Consider the following 19,122-nt stretch of genomic DNA (forward strand, 5'->3'; position numbering starts at 1 on the left):
AATCGGCAAATTTAATCTAATTAAATATCCGATTAATCGGTCGCACCATAAATCATCTAATCTTTATTAGACAATTTTGTTGTTTCAAAATATCTCGTCAAGTTAGTCGTAGTGTGTGACCCTGTAGGTTCCCAATTACGTTGATAGTAATATCGAAATCTCTATTTTAATATTACAAACAGTGAGCGACATCTAGCAATGCATCACTGTTACTCAAGTAATCGGAAAGTCAATTTCTCGACGAACCTCGTGACCTATATTACCGTGTAATATAATCCATTGTCCTCTATATCTCTATTGAGCCCAAGGCATGGTCGATGACATCCTTGTATGGCTTAATATCTCTCTTTCTTGATTTACCGGGTAAGTCTATCAGAGCAAATGAGCTCGATATCATTATATCGACTCATTTGGGTATGCATACACTTTTAGACTTAACCACCAAGTGGCCGTGAGATATCGCTCCCGTTTTGTAGGAGGGACAAATCCTATCTTGGTCACTCACATTCTTTTCCATGCTTTGTGGCATACCCAATAACTATCTTTATAACCAGCCAGTTACGGTGGCGTTTGACAGTATCAAAATATACGACATTACACGTAGGAATCCATGGTGACCTCAAGTCAAAGGACCATTACACTATAGTCACTTTGAGATATACTAATGACAGTCACGTAACAACCCATGTAGCAATCTCATGGCGGGTCAGTCCAATACACATTACTCTTAATGTATACATGTGGTGTGATTTGATATCTCCATATCCATGACCTATGAGATTTGGTCATCAATCAACACTCACACTAGTCTAACAGTATTACCGTTGTCCTAATTAACGATAATACTTTGACTATGGACATTTAGGAATAATGTTCAGTAATTATAGGATCTCACAATCAAGTCACACTTGATGCCTATTGAACCTACTATTCCAAGGACATTATTGTGTAAAATCATATTTAGCGCAATCTACACAATAACAGATATGCCTCGTTTTATAATGAAATAGATATCATATTACAAAACTGATTATAGATTGCCTCTAGGGCATACACCAATTCCCAACAATCTCCCACTTGCACTAGAGCCAATCTGGCACATGTCTTATGCCAATAGATCTAGTGTGAGCCTCGTGCTTGCGCTGCACAAGAGGCTTCGTAAGTGGATCTGCGAGATTCTCATCTGTTGGTATTCTGCATATCTTCACATCTCCTCTGTCGATGATCTCGCGAATGAGATGGAAGCGCCTGAGTATATGTTTGGATCGCTGGTGAGACCTGGGTTCCTTAGCTTGCGCAATGGCTCCATTGTTGTCACAATAGAGATCCACTGGGTCTGCGATGCTAGGAACCACAACAAGTTCTGTCACGAACTTCTTGATCCAAACGGCCTCTTTTGCAGCGTTAGAGGCAGCAATATACTCGGCCTCTGTGGTAGAATCGGCTACTGTCTCCTGTTTGGAACTCTTCCAACTCACAGCACCTCCATTCAGGCAGAACACATACCCTGACTGCGATCTACTGTCGTCCTTATCGGTCTGGAAGCTAGCATCGGTGTAACCTCTTACAACGAGCTCTTCTTCGCCTCCATATACCAAAAACATCTCCTTAGTCCTTCGTAAGTACTTAAGGATGTTCTTTACTGCAATCCAGTGTCTTTCACCTGGATCTGATTGGTATCGACTCGTCATACTCAAAGCATACGAGACATCTGATCGAGTGCATAACATAGCATACATGATGGATCCAATAGCTGACGCATATGGAATCCTATTCATGCGGTCCCTCTCCTCTCGAGTAGAAGGACTCTGAGCCTTCGAAAGGCTTATGCCATGTAACATAGGCAGCGACCCTTTCTTAGAATCCTGCATGCTAAAGCGCCGAAGCACTTTATCTATGTATGCACTCTGACTTAGGCCAAGCAGTCTCTTGGATCTATCTCTATAGATCCTAATACCTAGCACGTAGGTAGCTTCGCCTAAGTCCTTCATAGAGAAACACCTTCCCAACCAAGTCTTCACAGACTGTAGGGAAGGAATGTCATTTCCAATCAGAAGTATGTCGTCTACATATAACACCAGGAAGATTACTACACTCCCACTAACCTTCTTGTAAACACAGGGTTCATCTTCATTCTTGATGAAACCAAACTCTTTGATTGCATCATCAAAACGAAGATTCCAGCTCCTAGAAGCTTGCTTCAATCCATAAATAGACCGTTGTAGCTTACAAACCTTTCCGGCACAATGTGGATCGACAAAACCCTCAGGTTGTGTCATAAACACATCCTCGAGGAGCTTCCCGTTCAGGAAAGCAGTTTTGACATCCATTTGCCAGATCTCATAATCATAATAAGCTGTAATTGCAAGCAAGATCCTGATGGATTTAAGCATAGCTACCGGGGAAAAGGTTTCGTCATAGTCAACACCATGAACTTGTCTGAAACCTTTTGCCACAAGTCGGCCCTTAAAGGTAATCACATTACCGTCCATGTCAGTATTCTTCTTGAAGACCCACTTACACCCAATGGGTTTTGCCCCTTCAGGTGGATCAACCAAAGTCCATACTTGGTTAGTGTACATGGACTCCATCTCAGATCTCATGGCCTCCAGCCATTTCTCAGAGTCTGGGCCTATTACGGCTTCCGCATAGGTTGTAGGCTCATCATTATCTATGAGCAATACGTCATTGTCTTGAGTCACGAGAAATCCATATCTCTCGGGCTCATGACGTATCCTACTAGACCTACGAGGCTCCTGTGTCACCTGTGTAGAAGATTGTGCCACAACAACTTGTGATACTTGTTCTGCAACATTGCCCGTCGATTGGTCAATGTCATTTTGTGGTAGAACTTCCCCAAGTTCTAATTTCCTCCCACTAGTTCCTTTGAAGAGAAACTCTTTCTCAAGGAATACCGCAGTTCGAGCGACAAACACTTTGCCCTCGATGGGATTATAGAAATAGTATCCTCGAGTTACCTTAGGATACCCCACGAAGTAACATTTGTCCGATTTAGGGCCAAGCTTATCCGAAGACAATCTCTTCACATAAGCTTCGCAACCCCATATCTTTAGAAAAGACATCTTGGGACGTTTCCCATACCACATCTCATATGGTGTCCTTTCAACTGATTTCGACGGAGCATTGTTTAATATGAGAGCAGCTGTCTGTAGAGCATATCCCCAGAAGGAGTCAGGTAAGTTTGCATGACTCATCAAAGATCGAACCATATCTAATAAAGTTCGATTCCTCCTCTCAGCTACACCATTCCATTGTGGTGTTCCAGGTGGAGTCAGTTGAGATAAAATCCCACACTGTTTAAGATAGTCAGCGAACTCATAGCTCAAATATTCACCTCCTCGATCTGATCGAAGAACTTTAATGCTCTTACCCAACTGATTCTCCACTTCATTCTTAAATTCTTTGAACTTTTCAAAGGATTCAGATTTGTGTTTCATCAAAAACACATATCCAAATCTACTGAAATCATCAGTAAATGTAATAAAGTAGAGATACCCACCTCTAGCAAGCTTGTTCACTGGTCCACATACATCGGTATGTATGAGAGCCAAAAGATCACTAGCTCGCTCACCTTTTCCGGTAAAAGGGGCCTTAGTCATTTTCCCCATTAAGCAAGGTTCGCATGTCTCGATCGATTCTAAATCAAACGAGTCCAGTAATCCATCCTTATGGAGTCTAGAGATGCGATTCTCGCTAATATGGCCTAAACGACAATGCCAGAGGTAAGTCGGGTTCGAATCATTAGATTTGAGCCGTTTGGTTTCCACATTATAAATAGGCGTATCTAGATCAAGAACATACAGACCATTACTTAAATGTGCACTGCCATAATATACATCATTCATGTACATAGAACAACACTTGTTCTTTATAGTGAAACAAAATCCCTTCTTGTCCAAACAAGAAACAGATATTATGTTTCTACTAATAGCAGGTACATAATAACAGTCGTTAAGATCTAATACAAGCCCAGTAGGTAAAACTAGGTGATAAGTCCCTACAGTTAATGTAGCAACTCTTGCTCCATTTCCAACTCGTAGGTCCACCTCGCCCTTTGTCAACGATCTACTGTCCTTTAGGTCCTGCATATTTCCACAAATATGAGTACCACATCCGGTATCTAATACCCAAGATGTAGAAGTAGTAGATACATTAATCTCTATAACATGGATACCTGAAGTGGAAGTCTCACTTCCCTTCTTCTTCTTCAACTCTTCCAGGTATATCTTACAATTCCGCTTCCAATGTCCAGTGTTGCCACAATGGAAGCAGTAATCATTCTTCGCCACCTTGGCTTTAGGCTTCAACGCACCCAAGTCAAAATTGGATGCACCTTTAGCCTTCTTGCCTTTACTCTTGCTCTTGCCCTTTCTTTTGGTCCCTTGGACCATTAGAACGGACGTCCCCTTGCTGATATCATGCTCAGCTGTTCTCAACATGCTAAGCAGTTCAGGCAATGGTTTATTGTAGTCATTCATATTATAGCTCATAATGAACTGACTATAACTGCTGGGCAGCGACTGTAGGACTAAATCTGTGGCCAACTCTTGACCAAGAGGAAATCCCAGTCTTCCCAGAGTCTCAACGTACCCAATCATCTTGAGTACATGAAGACCCACCGGGCTACCCTCAATCAACCTTGCCTGAAAAAGTGCTTTAGAGATCTCGAATCTCTCATGTCGGGCCTGCTCTTGATAGAGCTGCCTGAGATGCACGATCATATCGTACGCCTTCATGTTCTCGTGTTGCTTTTGAAGCTCCGAGTCCATGGTGACTAACATGAGACATCCGACGTTTACGGCATCATCATGATGCTTACTATAAGCATCTTTCTCAGCTTGGGGGGAATCGTCAGGCGGTGGCGCAAGAAGAGGTTGCTCTAAGACATATAGCTTCTTTTCTTGGGTGAGAACAATTCTCAAGTTTCGATACCAACCAAGGAAATTATTCCCTGACAGTTTGTCCTTATCAAGGACGGATCGCAAACAGAAAGTACTAGAAGTGCTCCCTGCCATGGTAACTACCATAGAAATATACAAAATAAGTATTATGACACAACAATATTTAATGAGGACTTTATAAATATTGCTCCCACTATTTATATCAAATCAATGACCCTCAACATTGATTCAGAGAATATCATTCTCATAGTAGCTCAAGATCCATATCTCACCAAGCTCTGAGTCAGCGAGGGCTGATTCACCCAGAACTGGCTATTTAGGTAGGGAACTCACTTTCCCAATTGCATCACATGCAACTCTTGATTAGTTGAGTGAATAACTCCTTATTCAAATCTATCTTATAGATCGATGCCCAACTACATGCCTCTGAACTCCTAATCCTATTAGGCTTGCTCAGTTAAGTCCGACCCACTGGTAAACACAACGTCTTACTAGGATAGATAAGGGCATCCTGCGAAGGCAAGGTCTACACACTCATCGATCTTGGTCTTGACGAGCGTTACACGGTGGAAGGATATGGACTTAATATTTTGAGGGATTTGATTAACATTTAATCGATCTCACTATACACTATTATGTAACTATTACATAATAGTCCACACGTATAACTATTATACTAACACAACTAGGACATAGTCCATGTCTAACAGTCATGCACCGCAAATATCAAACATAATCATACCAGTACCAAGCATAAAATCATATTTTATGCTATTATCTACTCAGATTCTAACTAGCTAGTCTCTGATACCAATTGCTAGTTCCACGGGGCTAACGGAAGCGTAAAAGGAACAGAAATTCAAAATTTCCTATCCGTGAAACTAATTCCAAGACCTACTAGAAGAGTAAGAGTAAATAAAAGCGTACCTTGAATATTTAAAGTTGTCGACCGAGCGTCCCACACGTGACGCCTCTACTGGTATCCACACCGACTTTGTCGACGAGTTTTCGAGATCGGCGGTGCTAGCGACCAACACTCGAAAGAAACACCCCGATGCGACACCCGAAATTTATTAGACTAGAAGGATTAATTCAAATTGAACAATTCAACTTGAATTTCCTTACACTTATACACGTATACCCATATACATGTATATATATATCTCTTATATCTAAACATGCATGCTGCCCCTTTTATAAGCAATATGGGGAAGACAAATTCAAAGCCCCACCGATGTGGGATTAAGGAGAATCAAGGCTCCAAGTGACATGTGTAAGTCTAGGTGACATCATTTACTTAGTCCATGTGTATAGCTAAGTGTTATCATACAAATGGCCCATGTTTCTTTCTATAATTGGCTCCAAGTGGTTCCATAAAAATAACCACTTAGCACACCATTAAATCTAATAAATCGGGTCTAATTAATCGGCAAATTTAATCTCATTAAATATCCGATTAATCGGTCGCACCATAAATCATCTAATCTTTATTAGACAATTTTGTTGTTTCAAAATATCTCGTCAAGTTAGTCGTAGTGTGTGACCCTGTAGGTTCCCAATTACGTTGATAGTAATATCGAAATCTCTATTTTAATATTACAAACAGTGAGCGGCATCTAGCAATGCATCACTGTTACTCAAGTAATCGGAAAGTCAATTTCTCGACGAACCTCGTGACCTATATTACCGTGTAATATAATCCATTGTCCTCTATATCTCTATTGAGCCCAAGGCATGGTCGATGACATCCTTGTATGGCTTAATATCTCTCTTTCTTGATTTACCGGGTAAGTCTATCAGAGCAAATGAGCTCGATATCATTATATCGACTCATTTGGGTATGCATACACTTTTAGACTTAACCACCAAGTGGCCGTGAGATATCGCTCCCGTTTTGTAGGAGGGACAAATCCTATCTTGGTCACTCACATTCTTTTCCATGCTTTGTGGCATACCCAATAACTATCTTTATAACCAGCCAGTTACGGTGGCGTTTGACAGTATCAAAATATACGACATTACACGTAGGAATCCATGGTGACCTCAAGTCAAAGGACCATTACACTATAGTCACTTTGAGATATACTAATGACAGTCACGTAACAACCCATGTAACAATCTCATGGCGGGTTAGTCCAATACACATTACTCTTAATGTATACATGTGGTGTAATTTGATATCTCCATATCCATGACCTATGAGATTTGGTCATCAATCAACACTCACACTAGTCTAACCGTATTACCGTTGTCCTAATTAACGATAATACTTTGACTATGGACATTTAGGAATAATGTTCAGTAATTATAGGATCTCACAATCAAGTCACACTTGATGCCTATTGAACCTACTATTCCAAGGACATTATTGTGTAAAATCATATTTAGCGCAATCTACACAATAACAGATATGCCTCGTTTTATAATGAAATAGATATCATATTACAAAACTGATTATAGATTGCCTCTAGGGCATACACCAATTCCCAACACCTCTCTCTCTCTCTCTCTCTCTCTCTCGACATATTACTCTTTGTTGTAGATGTATTGTGGATTAATCTAAATCTATGTCGATATTTTGTTTTTACGTAATTATTGATTATGGATGAGATATTTTTGGTTTTATTTAGCGAGACAAAAAAATTTATAGGTTCCAACAAGGTACTCGGAACCTGTGATATAATACAGGTTTCGGGTAGGTTCCGGTTCTAGGACTCAACAAAGTAGGGTCCGGTTCCAAAATCTTGGAACATGTTCCTTACAGGGTAGGGTCCAAGTATCGTGAAATTTACAGGGTACTCGGACCCGAACACCCTTAATAAACATGACCAAAATAATAAAAATGCTAAAGGTTGAGGACCAAAAGTGCGTGTTGTTTCATTGGTAAAATAAATTGATGGTATAACACCAATTGGTTGCAATTATACGTCAAGTACAGAACTATGTTGTAGCAATCTAAATTTTAAACCTAAGAAAAATGAAATTATTGAGATAGTTGTGGAACTTACACATCGTGTGAAATACAGCACCTCAAAAAATCAATCCTCGTGGCTCTAAAAATACGTTATGGCTAAGTAAATAAATTTGATAACATACTAAAAGTTTAATCAAAGCACATTCCTAAATTTGATTTTCCACCAAAAAAAAAAAGAGTTGAGGCAGGCTATTGCAATATTTGGGCTTGCCAAAGAATTAGCCGAAACCATAATGCATATCTTTCTATTGAAAACTATTGTTTACAACAATTCTATCAAAATTTGAGTACTTCCTAGATGAATCTACTTACCAAAATATCATATATGGAATATGAACATGATTTCCTCTCTTATGTATAAGAGATAATAAGGAGCCATTCACCTTCAACTAGAAAACGGATGAGAGGGTAAGCATCTAAAATCCCATATAAAATTATACCAGATTTGAAAAACTTCCCCTTTCTTCAAATTTCCTTTTCCTCAATCCAAGCAAAAGAAAAATGATCCGCGAAAGGAAATTGCCTCTGCCAAAATATATCATTTCGAGGAAATTGATAGCATAAACATTTGATAGAGCAAAATATATCTTCTTTCACTTTCATTAATGCTCTGTTGTGCATCTTTCTTCATTTCAGTGATGCTCCACTGCATATCTTCATTCATTTTCAAAAATGCTCCATTGCACTCCCTGTAAAATCATATAGAACTTTCATTATTTGCCCATGACATGTTTCAACCAACGGATAACTTGCTCAAAACGCACGGGGGGTATTTTTCCTAAAAAACGGAATCTTCTGCTCATCGTTGTACAATAGTATTAAAGTCAAGCACAATATTCCAATTTTGTGAATCAATGCCATCATGTCGTATGAACAAGTCAACCATTGTTTGGAACATGGGCTGATGATGAATGTTCTATATGATGATTTTGTAGGGAGTTGGATGGACCACTACTAAATTGAAGGATGATATACGCGAAAGAGCATTGTTGAAATGATGGAAGATGTGAAACGAAGTGTCGATACAGTGGAAGAAGGTATAAGTGCTATAAAATGACATAATGCTGTGACCTGACATAAACGCTATAAAAGGCCATTTCATCGCAACAATGGGTCTTTTCTCGAAAATGACCAACAATAGGATCTTGCATTGATAAAGCACTGAAATTCCTTCCATAGATTCGGAGGGCGAGAGGCCAAAGCCATCGAGAAAGGGATCCAAGTCTTTTTGAAGCAGTAGTCAATAAGGAACATATCCAATAGTTCCATCAATAGTGCAGTGATGTATCTGTAACTTGCCTTTCGATTCTTTTTCTTCTAGCCCTTCGATTGTTATATAAGAATAACCTTGGACTCAGACTTTGAAACGATTGTAACATCATTATTTTTTGTTAAGTGTTTTTGATTTGTATCTGTTGAAGATCAGGTTGATATTTTAAAAAGGAAAGAGCAAACAACTATAGGAGCTATAGCTGGCATGTCGACAACAATGACATCGGAGCAAGATAGAGTTATCAACGGTCAAGACATGCTCTTAAATGGCAACATTAAGTACGATGCTTGGATGACAGCAGTAAATAGCGGAGTCTTAAAGATACGCTTGATCAATGCACTTGGTCCTTCACAAGCTTCCCGATCTCGAAATTTTTCGTGAAAAGAATTTTAATTTGAAGGTCATCTCTTAATTCGTGTCCATCCCAACTTGTCCGGACCGACCACTCTTTGGTTTTCTACTCCCAAGTAACCAATACCATCCATATCCCTAATGTACTATTTCTCCACAACCTCTATGAAACAATTGCAAGAGTCATTTCAAACTCTTACGTACCATTATGCTCTCGGCTTGAGCAAATGTTCAGGATTAACCGATTTTTTTAGACGGTCGAGACAAATGAGCTGCACTGTGCCTTAAAAAACAAGTTCAAGTTGCACTCCTTTGCTTATAAATACGAGGAAGCAAAGCATATCTATGAATATATCAGCTTAATTTTTTTGTCATTTGATCTCTAGAGATTTTCGTTCAGGATTTTCTCAGCATTAAGCAATGGTGGTTCAGAAAGCCTAGTGCCATGGATGCAGAAGTGGCTACAAGGTTCCGGTAGAAGTAGCTTATGCGGAGATGAAGGAAGCTCATAGAGAGATTAAAGATGGATAAAATCCAACTCTCCAAGAGTAGTTCCACTGCTCTCTCAGTAAGCCTAGCTCAATAATATAAAAAGTCGTTAGCATGGCCTTAAACGAGTATAGTCAAACCCATCAAGTTGAGTCACGATTTTTCTAACTACCACCTACATGTTGGATCGCAATCAAGCGATGAAGAAGGGAAGAATCATAGGAAAAGAAAAAAAAATCAAAGAAGGCTGCGAAATAAGTTTATGATGGTGAAGGGAAAGCAAGTACTAGTCACAATGGCATCAATGATCCTAAGGACAAGAAAGGATTCCTCGAGAAGATCAAAGAGGAGCACCCTAGACACGAGAAGAAACATGAAGGGGACAATAACCTAGAACCCGAACCCGAGTGATCTACAAAGAAGAAAGGGATCCTGGAGAAGATAAAGGAGAAGCTCCCCAAGTGCCACAAGAATGTAGAAAGATAAGAAAGTGAAGGACAACTAATGACCTTGTCCACTCAGCTAGGAATGAATGTTAGCAACATATGTGCCGGTTTCGATTTAATTTTCTATTGGTGTTATCAGTGATTTCCAAGTGATTCTGTATTTCAGCCTCTGTAAGTATCACCTCTTCATCATATAAGCATCTTGTTTTCATAATATAAAACTCGCTAATAAATGTACATGGTTGCATGTTGGAGGAGGCCCTCGATACAAATATATATATGTAAACATTGTTTGGTCCAGCCAGGACTTGCATTAACCTTTTCAAGACTAATAATCACGAGAGGCCGAAAACTATGTTAAGTAAATCACGGCTAGAAAAGGAACATCAAGTGAATCAGGTACTTAAGAATGAGCCCGTCAAAGCCTCAGCATTCTAAGCTCTGAAGAACTAGCATCTACAGAACCACTCAAATCCACAAGTTCCAATTGCATTTGCGCATGTATGAGAAGACAAAGAATTGTTAGCAATGGGGGCCAATTGCTCCGACCCCACTTGCTTGAGATTAAAAAAATATATGCAAATTGCAATGCCAATTGCAAGCAATGTCAGAAGATAGGATTTCATTCTGGCAAATTCCCATCTCAATATTTAGTGCAGAGAATGGGAGCAAGTTGCAGGAATACTATATGATTTCTCATGCCTATAAAAGGAGCTTCTTCTATTTGGCTCAAACACAACCACAAAGAAGTAGAAGCTCCATTGAGAGAGCCTGAGTAGTGCTCCAAAGAGAGAGAACGTAAGGGAGTGTAAGAGAGGGGTGCGTGGCTGTGAGAAATTATGTACTCCACGGAGAGTGTACAAGGGCAAGATTATATAGTAATTGGGGATATTTTTCGGGGTATACAGTATATTAATCACAGAGAATTAATATATCGGGTCTCCATATAGAAAGAGTGGTAGGTCCTTGAGAAGATTGTGTTCGGTCCAATTATTAGCGATTCACAGAGAGATCGGTGTATGCGTAACAAATTGATTACATAGTGGAATCTTTGCCCGTTGCCCCCTGTGGTTTTTCCCTATGTACTATGAGAGTTTTCCACGTTAAATCCCGATGTCCTTCTTCATTATCCTTCATGTATTATTTCCCTCCCAATTCTATTTCTCGGCTTATAGTGGAGATTATTATTTGTTAAGTTATTACTCTATAAACATGTGAGTGTACTCCCGAGCCTAACAATTGGTAGAAAAGCCACAGATTTTTTGCTATAATGGAGAAATCTCATTTAGAGATGGAGAAGTTTGATAGTAGGAAGGATTTCAAGTTATGGAAGATCAAGATTCGTGATGTCCTTATTCAGAAAGGACTCCACAAGGCGTTGCTTGGCAAGGAGAAGAAGCTGAAATCCATGGAGGATGATGAATGGGACGAGCAAGATGAGAAAGCGGTATCCACTATCCACTTGTGCCTAGCAGATGAAGTAATCTTCAATGTAAAGGAAGAAAAGATAGCGGCCAGTTTATGGACAAAGCTCAAGAGGTTTTACCAGACAAAGTCTCTCAATGAAGGAAGGCACCAAAGTGTCGGTTATATTCCTTGAAAATGAAGGAAGGCACCAAAGTGTTAACAATATCGTAAGTCAACTCGAAAGTGTTTGCGAGCAGATGGAGGAAGAAGACAAAAGAGTAACCTTGCTGTGTATTCTACCTGACAGTTATGATAATTTGGGGCAGGAGTCATAACAGAGAACATGATGCGGACGAAGGAGTTCAATCAAGAATAAAGGAGAAAACTCTTAAATTCTCGTCCAATCAAGAATAAAGGAGAAAACTCTTAAATTCTATTGGGCTTGAACTCAATTTTCAACTTAAAAGCTCGAGCTAATAAGTTGTGAGATTCAATCCCATATAAACCACTCTATTTTCTTTATGTTTCCGATGTGGGATTAACTTTTCCCAATTGATTTTTATATTCCCAACACCCGCCCTCACGTGGTACCGTGTGGTTTTTCTCATGATTTGCCTACACGGGCTACGTGAACCTTAACTGTCCGCCCTCAAGAACTTGCTCTCGAGCCGGTCTCTCATCTCTTCCGGACTCGGGCCTTAACTGCCTCGAGGTGGGCTACTTCTTCCACACTCGGGGCAAGGGGGATCAACTACTATGAGTCGGGCTTATACTTCCGGTCTCAGACTTCACTGGCGTGGTGTGGGCTCCTGCACATACGTGCCCCCAAGATCATTACCATGGGCTCTAATACCATCTTAAATTCTATTGGGCTTACATGGGCTTGGACTCAATTTTCAACTTAAAATCTCAAGCTAATAAGTTGTGAGATTCAATCCCATATAAACCACTCTATTTTCTTTTATGCTTCCGATGTGGGATTAACTTTTCCCAATTGATTTTTATATTCCCAACACTCACCAAAATACCAGAATAATCTAACTTCTGATCAGCTACTTAGCATCCTTTATATAAGCCTAGGAGAAATTAGAAAGTAATAAACTTGGTAACTAGAATAACCTTAGTTTCCTAAAACCAGAAATAACAAAGGCCACCTAGAATATCAAGCATTCTTCTTATTCCATTTTCAGCACCTCTCGACTTTCCTTATGTATCTATTTCAATTTTGGGTGGGCTATCGACTATCTCATGGCAAGTCAGTTGAATAAAGCCATTTGGAGGCCCAATTGAATTAAACTCCTCTTGGCCCAAAAAGCCCATCATCAAGCTTTCTACAGCTTGTTGGATTTGTCTGGCCTTCGCTCGTGTGATTGGCCCACTCGGAACATGTAAGCCTCCAAGATCTTGTGCATCAGCTCCATCTTCATGAATCCGACTTCCAAGCTTGTGTGCATTAGCCTCATCATCATGGCCGCCATCCTCATCAGGACAGAAGGGGCGTGACAAATTAAGAGGAACGTCCAAGTCTCGGAGCAAGGTGAAATGTTACCATTGCGGTATGCTTGGCCACATGAAATGGAACTGCAGATCGCTAAAATAGGAACAGGGTAATGACCGGAAGGCAGATGATCGAAACACCGCAGCCGCTGCATCATCATTCGATACAGAAGGCGAAACCTTACTCTATGCCAGCAGTGACACATCCAAGATCCAATCATTGAGTGGATAGTCGACTCTACAGCTTCTTACCATTACACCCTAAGATGTGAGTTGTACAAGACGCGAGATCTTGGCAGTGTGAAGATGGGCAACCAAAGTGTTGCAAAGATCGTGAGGGATACGGACTAGTGTAAGGTGTACAATGACCTTGAAGGTCGTGTGCCACATACCGGAGCTGCAGTTCAACTTGATGTCTTCAACGGTGCTTGACAGAAAAGGATATAGTCACCAACTTGGTGATGGTATGTAGAAGCTGACTAGAGAGGATCGTTACTGGTCGTAAGAGGGAGCCTGTGCTACACACTGCACAAGACAATCGTGAAGGTTTGCAATTCCTAAATGAATGCGGTTGTAGATATTGCTTCGCCAAATTTGTGGCATAAAAGTCTGTCTCACATGAGTGAGAAAGGGTTACAGATTTTGGCAAGGAAGTCCCTCATTCTTTTTGCAAAAGGTTCGTCACTCGACTCTTGTGATGATTGGGAAGCCACACATAGTTTCTTTTCGTACTCAGTCCCAACGAAAAGAAGATAAGTTTGAGTTAGTCCATTCTGATGTTTTTGGTCCTATAGAGGTGGAGTTTATAGGTGACAATAAGTATTTTGTCACTTTCATCGATGATGCATTCAGGAAAACCTTGATTTATTTGTTGCGATCCAAGGACAAGGTGTTCCAGCATTTCCAGAAGTTTCACGCCATGGTGGAAAGACAGACGGGGAAGCTTTTGTGAACTAATAATGGCGGGGAATACACCTAGAGAGAATTCAAGGATTATTCGCGCGCTACGAAATTCGACACAAGAGGACCAAACCAAGTACTCAACAACACAACGGTGTAGCCGAGAGGATAAACTGAACCATTTTGAAGAAAGTCAGGTGCATGCTGATAATGGCAAAATTGCCCAAGCCATTCTGGGTTGAAGCGGTCAACACTGCTTGTTACCTGATAAATCGATCTCCATCTGTTCCTTTGGAATACAACATCTCGGAGACGGTGTGGACGAGTAAGAATGCATCTTACTCTCATTTGAAGATATTTGGCTGCAAAGCTTTCATGCACATGTCGAAGGAACAAAGGTCAAAGTTGAACGACAAAGCCAAGGAGTGCATTTTTGTCTGGAATGGAGACGAGGAGTGCGGCTACAGTTATGGGATCCAGAGAAATGAAAAGTCTGCAAAAGCAGGGACGTGGTTTTCCATGAGCAGGAGACCTTGGAAGAAGAAAAGCAAACACAAGCTATGGATGGTGTTCGCGACATAACACCGATTCCTATTCCAGAAGAAGATGCCATAGATGGAATAGACCCTCATGAAGCAGAATTAATGGATGATGAGGAGCCAGCTACTAGCATGGATGGTACAGTTGAGCCAGACAACGAAGGTGTTGAGCAGGGGGAACTAACCCCGGTACCTTAGGTCAAGAGATCTAAGAAGGAATGCCGACCATCTATGAGGTATCCCAGTTTTGAGTATATCTTAATTACTGATGATGGGGAGCCGGAGGACTTCCATGATGTGCAGAAGCACAAGGATAATGAGTGTTGGATTCGAGCAATACAAGAAGAGATGAGTTCCTTGAACAACATTTACGAATTGGTGGAGCACCAAAAGGCAGTGGGCGTTCAAGCTAAAGAAGGATGGTGACAAGCTGGTGAAGTATAAAATTCGATTAGTGGTCAAAGGCTTTGCACAGAGAGAAGCTGTTGACTTTGATGAGATTTTCTCTCCAATCATGAAGATGAGTTCAATCGGAGTTATACTAGGCCTGGCGGCTAGCTTGAACAACTTGACGTGAAGACTGCATTCTTGCATGGAGATTTGCAGGATGAGATCTACATGAAACAGTCGGAAGGATTTGAAGTAAAGGGAAAATAACACATGGTTTGCGAGTTGAAGAAAAGCTTGTATGGGCTAAAGCAGGTGCCACGACAGTGGTACAAGAAGTTCAATTCGTTTATGACCAAGCATAGTTATAAATGAACAGAGGCATATCCATGTGTATATGTGAAGTAGTTTCCTGACGGCAACTTCATCATCTTGTTAATGTAGGTAGATGACATGTTAATTGTTGGACAAGATATGGCGATGATTTGCAAGCCGAAAGAGGAGTTGTCCAAGTCCTTTGACATGAAGGATTTGGGTCCTGCAAGACAAAATCTGATAGGGAAACTGGGAAGTTATGGTTATCACAAGAAAAGCATGTCGAACGGGTGCTTGAGAGTTTCAACATGAAACAAGCGAAGCTAGTGGTTACACCTCTTGCTAACCACTTCAAGTTGTGTAGACAATCTTGTCCAACCACGAAAGAGGAAAAGGAGACCATGGCAGATATCCCTTATTCCTCTCCAGTTGGTTCATTGATATATGCCATATGCGACTGGATTTTGGTCCTGCAGTTGGCGTTATGAGTAGGCATCTTTCGAATCTCGGGAAGATATACTGGGAAGTAGTGAAGTAGATTCTGAGTTATCTGAGGGGCACTTCGAGGTTGTGCCTGTGTTTCAGCAATCGGAAGCCAATTCTTGAAAGATTCACAAACACAGATATGGCGGGTGACCATGACAGTAGAAAGCCTACTTTGAGGCATTTGTTTACTTTTGCCGAATGAGCTGTCTCGTGATAGTCTAAATTTGCAAAAGTGTGTTTCCACGACAAAGGCTGAGTATATTGCAACCTATGAAGCAAGAAAAAGAAATGCTTTGGATGAAGAGATTTCTTCAAGAACTGGGCTTGAAGCAAGACGAGTACGTGGTTTTTTGCGATAGTCAAGAGTGCATTAGACTTGAACAAGAATTTCATGTACCATGCAAGGACGAAGCACATCGATGTCAACTATCACTGGTTAAGATCAGTGATGGAGGAGCAGCAAATGTAGCTGGAGAACATCCACACAAATAATAACACCGCGAATATGCTAACGAAGATCATTCCTAGAGAGAAGCTAGAGCTCTGCTCGAAGCAGGCCGGGATGGACTCCAAGTGAGGAGGTGAGCAAAGGATCTCCACCTCGTGGGACCGGAGAGGGGAGATTGTTAGCAGTGGGGGCCAATAACTCCTTTCCCACTTGCTTGAGATTTAAAAAAAAAATCATGCAAATAAATCCCATCTCAATATTCGGTGTAGAGAATGGGCAAGTTGCATTAATATAATATTGATTTCTCATGCCTATAAAAGGAGCTTCTCCCATTCGGGTCAAACACACAAACACAAAGAAACATAAGCTCCATTGAGAGAGCTTGGGTAGTGCTCCAGAGAGAGTGAGAGAGCTAAAGAGTGGGAGAGAACGGCATGGGGGTGTGAGAAATTATGTACTCTACTGAAAGAGTACTGGGGCAAGATTATATAGTAATTGGGGACATTTCTCGGGGTATTGGATATATTAATCACATAGAATTAATATATCGGGTCTCCAGGTCCTTGATAAGATTGTGTTTGATCCAATTATTGGGGGTTCACAGAGAGACCGGTGTCTATGTAGCAAATTGATTACATAGTGAAATCTTTGCCCGTTGATCCCTTGTGGTTTTTCCTTCTGCATTCTGAGATTTTCCACGTTAAATCCTAGTATCCTTCATTATCATTCGTTTATTATTTCCGTACTGATTTTATTTCCCGACTTATAGTGGAGATTATTATTTGTCAAGGTATTACTCGATAAACTTATTGGTATACTCCCGGGCCCAACAACAATTGCCAGATCCTAACAGTCTTCATAACATTAGTGAACATCGATAGAGTGGCATCAATGCACTTCAATAGTGAAACTACGAATGAAAGTGAAACTACGAATGAAAGTGAAACGACGAATAGTTACCCATTGACCTTTACCATTTGAAGTAATCCAATGTATGATCCTATGCGACTAGTAATATGTGCACAGATTGGTCAAATTAAGGGGCTTCCCTGGCTTGTTGCCCTGTAAGGTGACGGAGCACCTGATCTCATCACGAATGTCAGGTTCAGTTGGATAGCTACATTCTCTAGGTGCTCTTTGGCCCTGGAAGGAGATAGAGAAAGTAGAGGAAATAAAGATGCATGGAAGTCTCACTCGTAGAAATTAAACACAGGACATCCTGGTCCTACATCGAGGGTGATACCTCTTCAACTTTCACGTTGATTGCTCTTAATTAATATTTTTGCCCACACTAATGGTATAAGCCTAGAGCAAGAGCTTTTAATTCTCACCAGTGGAAATCTACAAAAAATTTTAAGCATCCATAAAATTTTCTGCAGATGATACCTCTTCAACTTCTCTTCATCCTTCAACTGAACAGTACCATCTTCAAAATCTTTTTAACCCGTAAGTTACCATCATAAGTTACCATCATAAGAAGTTGCTAGAAACTAGGCATAAATAGCAGATGGTCGAAAAGCTTGTTACTGTTTCTGATTTATCACCATTCAACTGAAGCTGCTATAGGCGTGAGGCAACAGTAAAAGGTCAAAACTTTCATTTTGACCATATAATTTTAATCTCTACAAAGTGGATCCGAAGAGATATTTTAACAGAAGAAGAGAGTATATCTGCAATGGCATCTCTTCTTCAGTATATTCAAAATACTGGCCACAAGCAAGCGTCTCCCATAAAGTATTAATCCCAACAATTGTGACCTGGAAGTAATAAAGATGAGCAACTAAAGGTCAGACATATATACCTCAATATGGATATTTCTTTTCTCCTTGTTCAAGTTTTGAGACCGAAGAGACTGTTCATGGTCATTGCCAAGTATTGAATTAATGATCTTTTGCCAAACAGTAAAAGTCATGCATTTATAAAATGGAATTTTCCTTAGAAATTACAAATAATAATAAATTTTAAAACGTAAATGCAATAAATAGATCATTTCCTAGTTTACAAATAGATCTGTTCTTTTATTACATGGCTTAACAACTTATCATACAGAGACGTATTATCAAATTCGATTGCACAGCATGCAAAATTCCACGCTCTTGGAAGACAGCTAATAGCAGATTCTACTGGATTTAATCCTAAAAGGAAATTAATACTTGTAACAAGTACAAACAGAACTCAACTTACACCATTTTCTTCTCTGCAAAATATAATTTATGCTATTGTCCTATCTGTGGCATAATCAGATTTTGACGTAGAAGGTGAAACGAAAGAGAACACTGTGTTATTTTAACTCTTTTTTTCCTCACCCTTAAATTTCTATTTCCTCTGCAAATAATAATAGGAAGAATATAAATGACATGCAAATCATCTCCTATGCAGATGAATAGAGCATGTAAAAATATTCTATTTATCAAATGTAAATCACAATTTCAAAAAAATAATTTTTTTTCTAATCTTGCTTCACGCTGGTCGACGCTCTAGTACATATTAAAGGAAGGTTTTATTAATTTTAAGGAAAAATGACACAATACTTCACAGTTTGAGAAATAATTTCACAACACATCATATTTTTAAAAATTTCCACGACACATCACGAAATATTTTTTAAATTTTTACCGCACATCATATCGTTACTTTTCCGTCCAAAATTGGATTGAATGGTAACGTTACAACATTTTCAGCGACACT

This window comes from Punica granatum, chromosome 8, assembly GCF_007655135.1.
Source record: "Punica granatum isolate Tunisia-2019 chromosome 8, ASM765513v2, whole genome shotgun sequence".
NCBI lineage: Eukaryota > Viridiplantae > Streptophyta > Magnoliopsida > Myrtales > Lythraceae > Punica > Punica granatum.